The 9,698-nt window shown below is 44.9% G+C and overlaps 1 protein-coding gene across 5 annotated transcripts in view; it reads left to right on the top strand.

Moving 5' to 3' along the window:
* The first annotated feature begins 1,247 nt into the window (after window positions 1–1,247).
* Window positions 1,248–9,698, top strand: part of Zranb3 (zinc finger RANBP2-type containing 3) — a 163,119-nt gene continuing 154,668 nt past the window's right edge. The window contains exon 1 of one of the 5 annotated variants that reach the window (XM_075987784.1): window positions 1,248–1,571. The gene's annotated coding sequence lies outside the window, so the exon portion shown is untranslated. Of the gene's footprint in view, window positions 1,572–1,755; window positions 1,984–2,693; window positions 2,710–9,698 lie in introns of those variants that run through there. The other 4 variants (XM_075987786.1, XM_075987783.1, XM_075987787.1 and 1 more) reach the window with 4 other exon arrangements.

Below are 9,698 nucleotides of genomic sequence, written 5' to 3'. Positions count from 1 at the left end.
AATTTGTTTATCTATAAAAGCAAGCTCAAACAACAGTGACACCCTCTTGCACGTAATCACCACAACAAAACAAAACAAAACAAACAAAGCAGAAACGAGAAAAAAAACTTCCAACACACGGGGATGGAAAGGGGGGAGGGGAGTGAACAACATCATAGCGTCCCTGTAGGACCACAAGCGACCAACGCTCTGACAGTCATTTAACTTTCTTGCTAATTTCTCCACTATGTTTTTTTCTCGCAGCACAGGCTCAACGAGCTGTTTCCTTATCGGCGAGGTTGACAAATCCCCGGAGCGGGGCTACCAGCCCTGGGCATCTGCGCCGGGCCACGGAAAACAGCTACACGAACGGCCCCAGCTCCGGCCCGGCCTGGCCGTGGCTGCTTCTCCCCTCGGTCCTTTCCGGATCTCCGGGGCTCACGAGAGCAGCAGCTGCATCAGGGACGCTCGGGGAACCTGTCCCCAGTTCCCCCGCTAGGCCTCAAGGGGTTGGCGCTGCACATGGCCCCCAGCGGGCCGGCGGGCACAGCGCGGTGGAAGCAGCGGGCGGGCTCGCCACCGAACCCCACGACCCCTGACGGGGTGGCGGGAGGGACGCTGGCTCCTCAGCGCGTCGCTCGCTGGCTGCCTGACTCTCCCGCTCCGTTAGCGCTACCGGTCGGCGGGCGGGGGAGGGGAGCAAGCGCGTTATTCCCGGGACGCCGCGGGGGAGGGGACGACATCGCTTACCCGCGTTACTGAGGAGAAGGAGCAGGAGGAGGCGGCGTGAGCGCGGCGTGGCGGGGCGACGGCGGGGCCGGCTGGTTGCAAGGAAGAGTCTCACGGAAGGGAATTAACCCCATCACCAGCCCGGACACCGGCTCCAGCGGCAGCCGCGGCGGCAGGATCCCGCCCCTTCCCACCACGCACTAGCCCCGCCTCCCCGTTCGCGTTGACGGGTAGCCGGTTCCCTCATACGCTGGGTGAACACTGAGTGACATAATGCTTATCCAATCGTAGTTTGGAAAACCACTTTAGCCCCACCCCGTTATCGCTGCGGGGCCGCGGGAGAAATAGGCTAAGTCTATCTCCAGCCCCCTAAGAGAAAGAACCAATCCTAGGCAAGTGATCGTTCTTGAAGGACGCAATAGACAACCAATGATGAAGCTGGGAGGACAGCCATTTTGCCCACTTGTGAAAGAACCACCTTTTCCCACGAGTAAGGACCGTGAGGTAGTCTAGTCCCGGGAGATTTTATTCACTGGATATATGGAAGGCAGCTATATTTCTTCAGGGAATATTTGTAGAGCTCCTGAGGAGGAAAGGAGAATTTTGTCCGTCTGTGGGAGATGTGGGGAAGGCTTTAAGGATGTGGCTCCTCCCCTTAGCGGTAACGGGTTCCAAGCGGAACACCTGGTTTCTCCAGTCTTAGTGGTGGAGGGCAGGACTGCGGAGTGCTTTGGCTTATGGAACTACAGTTCCCAAGATGCTTTGCGACGCCCCCCGAGCAGTTTCCTCCACTTGCTTCCTGTCGTGTCTCATGGAAATTGTAGTTCTTGAGAGGTTACCACGCGCCCTTCTTGTCCAGATGGGTAGGGGTAAAGTTTTGAATAATTTGGACTTTCGAATGAGGTCGCAAGGTTCTCTTCAGGTCTTTTCTCCTTACTGAAGGAGGAGAGAAAATATAAAAGAAGGGTGGGCAGTTTTCTCGGCGCTCCACAGGGTTTTACAGTGCTGGTATTTGAACTCACCCACTGGTAGGTCACTTCCTGACGTCACTTCCGCCTAGGCGAGGACACTTGCAAAAACCTTGGCGGGAGTTGCAGATTCTCAAACTAGCACACCAGTATTGGCGGCCTGGGAGTGCTGTGTGGGGCAAGAGGTGGGATATTGAGTATATTTTAGTTGCATTTTAAGAAAAGAGTGGGTAAGAGTCGTCGTGGCTCATGCCTATCACAGCAAGAAGCCGAAAGATCGACGCGAGTTCACAAGCTGCGCTACAAAGTGAGTGTTAGAATAGCTGGAACTGCAGAATTGACCTTGTCTAACACACACGCACACACACACACACACACACACACAGAGAGAGAGAGAGAGAGAGAGAGAGAGAGAGAGAGAGAGAGAGAGAGAGAGAGAGAGAGAGAGAGAGAGAGGTGAGATGACAGGAGTGTAATTTCCGAGCCCCTAATGTAATTTCCTATCCTGCTTTTAATTTCTGCGGACCCAGTGTTTATCAGTTTCGCTCACTAGTAAGACTGCACCTCTTTTGAGTTTGTAGAGGGCCCTTTAATTTGCTTTTATCCACTGAACATGAAGCAGCGTGGGTTTGTATCCTCGGTTTGACTGAGCTAATTCCTCCTATTTATACAAACACTCTCCAGAAGTTGCCTTTAAAGGAAGAAAGCTCAGGGTTGTCAGACTAATGGAGTGGTCCTGTTGCCATTCTGGTTTTGAGTAACCCATTCATAATATTAAGTGGCGGTCAGATGACTCTTGTAATACTCAAGTGACCAAAAGACATCATCAAAAAGGCTTCAGAATTCACAGCCTAGTAAACTTAGCAAAGGAGGCATGCCAGACTGATCACCTCAAGTCTGATGCCTTTCAGAGTCTCTCCCATCATTTTACTGGAGACTTTGTCTTACAACTTTTCTTGTAAATATTTATTGAACACTTACACTAGTAGTGAGTGTACCAGACTTAAAGGGTTCAACAACAGTGCACAGAAAGGTAAGGTTTCTTCTTAATTTTTTTTTTTTTTTTGGTTTTTTGAGACAGGGTTTCTCTGTAGCTTTGGAGCCTGTCCTGGAACTCCCTTTGTAGACCAGGCTGGCCTCGAACTCACAGAGATCCGCCTGCCTCTGCCTCCCGAGTGCTGGGATTACAGGCGTGCGCCACCACCGCCCGGCTCTTCTTAATTTTTGTTGTTGTTCTTTAAAAACCGTGAGGAAGAGAAAGATTAAACAAAATTAATGTCTTCTAATATCTCCCTAAATCCAGCATCTTCAAAGTCCTGATTTGTGTGTTCATTTGGTTTTCTCTTTGCTTTCTACTTTTAAATTTAAAATTAAAAAATTATTGTCTATCCATTATTTTTATTGAAGTTCTATCAAGTTTGTGTCCTGGTACTCATAAGAGGTGTTTATACACGTGAATGAAACTCTTAACTAGTGCAATCCTAGATACAGAAATATATCTGTAACTTGCAGACAACCAAAGCAGTCTTACTTCCTGTTTTGTTTTGTTTTTCAGGACAGGGTTTCTCTCTGTAACAGCTCTAGCTGTACTTTCTGTTTGTTAAGGGGGAAAAAGCCTTTGTTTTTTAATGTGATACTTTGGCATGTGTGAGTGTGTATGTGTGTGTTAATGAACTCATTACAGTTGACGGGTTTCTGTTGATACCAGGTCCCTCTGTTAGAGCCACACCACTTGCAGCTGTTTACACAAGGGTCTACATTTATTATAAACTGACAGGCCTAGTAGCTCAGGCTTCTTCTTTTTTTTTTTTTTTTGAGACAGGGTTTCTCTGTAGCTTTGCTGCCTGTCCTGGTACTAGCTCTTGTAGACCAGGCTGGCCTCGAACTCCCAGAGATCCGCCTGCCTCTGCCTCCCGAGTGCTGGGATTAAAGGCGTGCGCCACCACCGCCCGGCTAGCTCAGGCTTCTTATTAACTCTTATATTAGCCCATAATTCTTGTCTGTGCCCATAATTCTTGTCTGTGTTAGCTATGTGGCTTGGTACCTTTTTGGCAAGGCAGTCACATCTTGTGTTCTCTGCCTCTGGGTGATGACTGCAGACTCAAATTTCCCTCTTCCCAGAATTCTCGTTGCCCTGCCTGTACTTTCTGCCTGGTTGCCCCACCTCTGCTTCTTGGCCTAGCTATTGGACAATCAGCATTTATTTAAAATACAAGTGACAGGGTCAGAACCTCCGGTACAATCTGCATATAAAGCAGAAGGCGCCATTGAGCTGCATCGGCCCATTGTGGAGTTGGAATTTCTCATGGTATTTAGCATTATGATCCCTAACTGCTTAGTTGGGCTTTTTCATAAACTCTTTCAGAGTAAATCAAGTCAATAAGTAGTAATAATGACTGAGCATTTTATCTGAACCAAAAATGGGTTAAGTGTGTTTACGAATTTCCTGTGCTACATCTCTGGTGTATTTTGTTGTTGTTATTTTTGTTTTTTGGTTTTGAGACAGGGTTTCTCTGTATAAGAGACCTGGCTGTCCTGGAACTCACTTTGTAGACCAGTCTGGCTTTGAAATCACAGAGACGTCTGCCTCTGCCTCCAGAGTGCTGGAATTAAAGGCGTGCGCCACCAAAGCCCTGAGTTTTATTTCTGAGTGTAGAAGACAGACTAAGGGCCTTGCGTTTGCTGGGGATGTGCTCTATCACTGTTATATGCTCAGTCTTGGTATTGTTTAATAATTGGTGCAGTAAGATTTTAAAGTCTCACCCCTTAGTCAAGACAGCTTGAGGCTGAGGTGTATACCCAGGTCTGCCGCTCTAAACCATTGCTTCTCAGATGTTTGTGAGTCGTACAGTTCTGCCTTCCTGTGTCACTGGAGTGCTCCAATTAAAGGCATTCGCCACCATGCTCAGCAGAAAGATACTATTTTTGTTTTGTTGCATTTTTTTAAAGATTTATTTATTTAAAAAAAAAATTTATTTTACTTGTATGAGTGCATCTCTGTATGTACACCATGTCTATGTCTGTAAGAAGGCATTGGATCTCCTGAAACTGACGTTCCAAATGGTTGTGAGCTGGGAATCTAACCTGGGTCCTCTGCAAAAACAGCAAGTTGTTTTTGTTTTTGTTTTTAAACTACTGACCCCTAGCTCCAGCATCTCAGCAGGAAGACCTGTTTTAATGAAGCGCTGCTGCCTTATTTAAAGCTCAGTGAGTCGACTGTGACAGTATCACTTTCACGTTTTATGGCTACCTGTATCCATGGTGTAGTTCAAATATAACCTGTTTCTTGCTAATGGCTATTTATAGTTTCCAGTTAGTAAATTTCTTTTAGTTACCATAGTGAAAGCGTATAGCAAACTCTATCGTCTTAAGCATTTTTGTTTGTTTGTTTGTTTGTTTTTGTTTTTTCTATACAGGGTTTTTCTGTGTAACAGTCCTAGCCGTCTTGGAACCAGTTCTAGTAGTCCAGGCTGGCCTCAAACTCACAGAGATTCTCCTGCCTCTATCTCGTGAGTGCTGGGATTAAAGGCGTGCACTAGTACCCAATGGCAATCTTAAGTATTCTTTTTTTTTTTTTCGGTTTTTCGAGACAGGGTTTCTCTGTAGCTTTGGAGCCTATCCTGGAACTAGGTCTTGTAGACCACGCTGGTCTTAAACTCACAGAGATCCACCTGCCTCTGCCTCCCGAGTGCTGGGATTAAAGGCGTGCGCCACCACCGCCCGGCAATCTTAAGTATTCTTAAGTATGGATATTACAATGTATTAACCATTTGTACCTTGTTATATAATACAACTGTAAAATGTTTCTCTCTTACACAGCTAAAATTGTGTTTTCTGTCTTCCCTGACCCTTTGCTTTCTGTTTCTGGGAGCGTGTCTTATACCTCATACAAATTTAACAGGATCCTGCAGTGTTGTACACTTTGTGACTCGCTGATTTAACTTAATGTCTCCAGAGTTCATCATGTAGGATGTGGTAGGATTTCCTGAATCCCTGGTACTAACACTATGTAAATGAATTCATCTGCTGGTTGGCATTTAGGTTGCTCTTCACTCTTGGCTTTTGTGGCCAGTGCTGCAACTAACATGGGAGCGCAAATTCTTTGTACATGTGTGTGCCCAAACTGAACTGTAGACTCTGTGGAGCTGTGGTAGTCAGTTCTCTCTTACTGTGTGGGGCGAGAGAGCAAACTCAGGTCACTGGGCTTGGCTGCGGGAATTTTTACCTTCTGAGCCGTCTCGCCTACCCAACTTTTTAAAAGTAGGTTTAGCTGCAGAGCTTCTGCGATTCCTAAATTGTTCTCCAGAAGAGGTATTTCCATTTCCTTTGCTGTAGGACTCTTGGAGAGAACCTGTTCCCCAATCATGTGTGTGATTGTGTATCTGTGGTCTGCAGCTGCACTCACTTGTGCGCATGCTTGTGGAGACTAGGCTTTCACTCTGGGGTGTCTCCTCAACCTCTTTGCCTTACTTTTTGAGACAGTGTCTCTCACCCAACCTGAAGCTTCCCCTATCATCCTGGCTGGCTTAGGAACTGCCAGGACCCTGTTGTTTTTGATATACCCCACCCACCTCAGTGCTTGGGTTACAGTTTAATTTTATATGGGTTCTGGAGGTCTGAATTCAGGACCTCAGACTTGTACAGCAAACATGTTACCCACTGAGCCATTTCCTGAGCCCCCATTTCCTGTCTCTTTACTCTGTCTAGTCCGATTGTAAAGTGATGACTCATTAATGCAATTTGTATCTATTTGAATCCCCCTGATGCTGAATATGTTTTATATGTATATTGCCTGTTGCTGTCTAGTTTCTTTTAAGAAGCCTATTACTGTCCTAGCATCACAATAATTTTAAAGAAATACTTCAGTTTTTTCACATATTTGGGGAATCTTTTACTCACATTTAAAATTTTCTTTTTAACTTTTAAATGCTGTTTCCCCCCCCCCCCCGAAATGAGTTTAAATAATTACTTTAGTGTTCAAATCTAACAGTCTCCCCCCAGCCCCCAGACAATTTCTTTGTGTTGCTTTGGAGATGACCTGGAACACACTGAGATCCACCTGCCTCTGCTCCCCAGGGCCACCACTGCCTGGCTTCATTCTTCTGTAGTGTCCGTCTGTGGTGTCAAAGTAATTTCCTCTCTCCGGTATACAAAAAAAAAAAAAGTCATTTTTTCTAGTTACTTACATTGTTTTTTGGTTTAAAGAACACAATTGGGATTGTTTTGTAAGGTGCTGGGAATTTAACATAGGTCTTCAGCTTTCTGTCACTGAACTAGCTTTTGGTCTTGTTTTTAGATCATCCTCAAGTAGCCTTAAACTCTCCAATGTAGCTGATGTTGACCTTGAACTCCCATCCTCCTGTCTCTACCTCCCCAGTGCTAGGGTTACAAGCACGTGCTATGCCCTCCTTAAATATGTCAGATGAGTGATGATCTGGAAGTTCAGACTTTTACATCAGACCTGTCTAAGCCCTGGACTCGGTGTCATCACCAGTCAGTTCTAAGACGTGTGTAAATTCCTTATTAGTCCAGAATCTCAATTTCAACATGCAGATAACAGTATTTTGTCGGCCAGGGAAATGGCACAGTGGATAAAGGCACTTACTGCCAAGGCTGAGGACCCAGATAAGTCCCCAGAATCTATATGGTAGAAAGACAATTGGCTCCCAAACGTTCTCTGATCCCTACACAGATGTTACAGCACTCTCAAGGGCACAAACACACCACTGGATAAATAAATGTTAAAAATAAATGCTTTGTAAGTTGCTTTGAGAATTGCAGAGATTTTATAAAATGCCTCAGCATAGTGCCTCCATAGAAGAGATTGATTGTACAGTAAGTGGGAGTTGATTTGTTGATGGTGTATTGGTGAGCATAGCGGCCTTCCAGTAAATGGGAGTTGTTTTATCTTTCTTCTGAAAACAGTTGCCTATGGAATGAAAGGTGTCTTTGCTTTTAAAGTAATTGACATTTGATATAGCAGCTTAGGAAGCCCTGTGATAAACAAGTCAGAAAATATTATGTAATTCTATTGCAATTGATATGCTATTATATAATATTAAATTTTGCCAATTGAACATCCCAATTTATTAGATTTAGGATTTAGTTTACTGATGACCTATAAATATAGTTGTATCAGGGTTGGAGGGTAGTTTAGTACTGGTTCTAATCTTAATCCCTCTGCAAAATGCACTAATGTATTATAATTGAATTTAGTGTATATTTTGTATATACTACAGTGCACGGTACTAGTCTCTTAGTTCCCCTGCCGCATCTCTCGTGAACTCTAGTTGCACACTAGCACTGTGCATGCCTATGGCCACAATTTACAGCTTCTCATCCCTAGACCCTCTCCTACCTCTGGACCCAGCATGGGCCTCCTAACCTTTGTTGTTGTTGTGGTGGTGGTGGGGGTTTTTCTTTGTTGTTGTGATGGTTTTTGTTGTTGGTGGTGGTGGTTTGTGTGTGTGTTTCAAGACAGGGTTTCTCTGTAGCCCTGGTTCTCCTTGAATTCACTCTGTAGACTAGGCTGACCACGAACTCAGAGATCCATCTCTGCCTCTCCGGTGCTGGGATTCAAGCCTGTCCTTTAAAACTTTCAAGAGACAAATAATAGTGACTACTCAGTGCCAAGAACTTCTGGGTGTTTAACATTAGTAAACAAAACAGAAAGAAATCTTGAGTTGCTGGGTTCACCTACTTCAGAGGCTGCTGCACCAGGAGGATCACAAAATCAAGGTCAGCCTGGTTGATTTAGTCAGACCCTGTCTAGAAATAAAAAGTAAAAGACTGGAGATACAGCTCAGCAATAGAGTGCCTGTTTAGCATGCACAAGGAAGAGAATTAATTAAAAGAATTCTACTAAAGCACTCGGGAGGCAGAGGCAGGCGGATCTCTGTGAGTTTGAGGCCAGCCTGGTCTACAAGAGCTAGTTCCAAGACAGGCACCAAAAAGTACAGAGAAACCCTGTCTGTATAGTAAGTACTTTGTAAACTCATAGGGGCCTATCGAGGAGAAAAAAAGTGAGCTGGGGCAGAGCTATGAGGAGTTAAAATCCAAATAGAGTGGTTAAGTTGTTTATTGATAAATGATCATTTAGAGGAGTGTGAAGGACGCTAGGAAATGGTGGCTCAGATCAGACTTGCAGGTATATGGAGGTAGAATGCTATTCAGACAGATCAGCTAGTGCAAAGTTCTGAGACCTGAAAGAACAAGAACATTAGCATGATAAAAGCAGGTAAGGGATGGAGAGGTCTTGGCATGTGGTAGGGACCACACGTTGAAAGCCTGTAGTGGGGCTGGGTGGTGGTGGCGCACACCTTTAATTCCAGTACTTGGGAGGCAGAGGCAAGTGGATTTCTGCCAGCCTGGTCTACAAGAGCTAGTTCCAGGACAGGCTCCAAAGCAACCCAGAAAAACCCTGTCTTGAAAAAAAACCAAAAAAAAGAAAAAAAAACCAAAAAACAAAAATAAACAAAAAAACACCCTATAGTGGGACTGAAATCTGAGTTAAGGCAAGAACTATTCTGAGAAATAACATGATCAAATGGTGTCTTTCAGAGTACCCCACTGTCTGTTGTATTGCAAAAAAGTATTAAGGCAAGGTGGACACAGATAATAGCTAAATTTTCCCAGAAGCCGGGCGGTGGTGGCGCACGCCTTTAATCCCAGCACTCGGGAGGCAGAGGCAGGCGGATCTCTGTGAGTTCGAGACCAGCCTGGTCTACAAGAGCTAGTTCCAGGACAGGCTCCAAAACCACAGAGAAACCCTGTCTCGAAAAACCAAAAAAAAAAAAAAATTTTCCCAGAAATTCTGACTAGAGACAGTGGAGGCTCAGATCAGGCAAGTAGATTTGTAAATGATTAGAAGTGGCGAGGTTCTGGATATAATCAGAATGTAGAGTTAACAGGAGTTGCTGATAGATTGGTGTGGAGTTTGAGACAGAACTGTGAGTACCTGAACGGATGCAATGAATGAAGCAAAGATTAGGGAAGAGATTTTGGAACCTTAGAGATACCTAT

This window comes from Microtus pennsylvanicus, chromosome 10 (assembly GCF_037038515.1).
Source record: "Microtus pennsylvanicus isolate mMicPen1 chromosome 10, mMicPen1.hap1, whole genome shotgun sequence".
In the NCBI taxonomy this organism is placed as follows: Eukaryota; Metazoa; Chordata; class Mammalia; order Rodentia; family Cricetidae; genus Microtus; species Microtus pennsylvanicus.
Note: the sequence above shows the minus strand (reverse complement) of the source record. Positions and strands in the feature narration are given on the sequence as shown.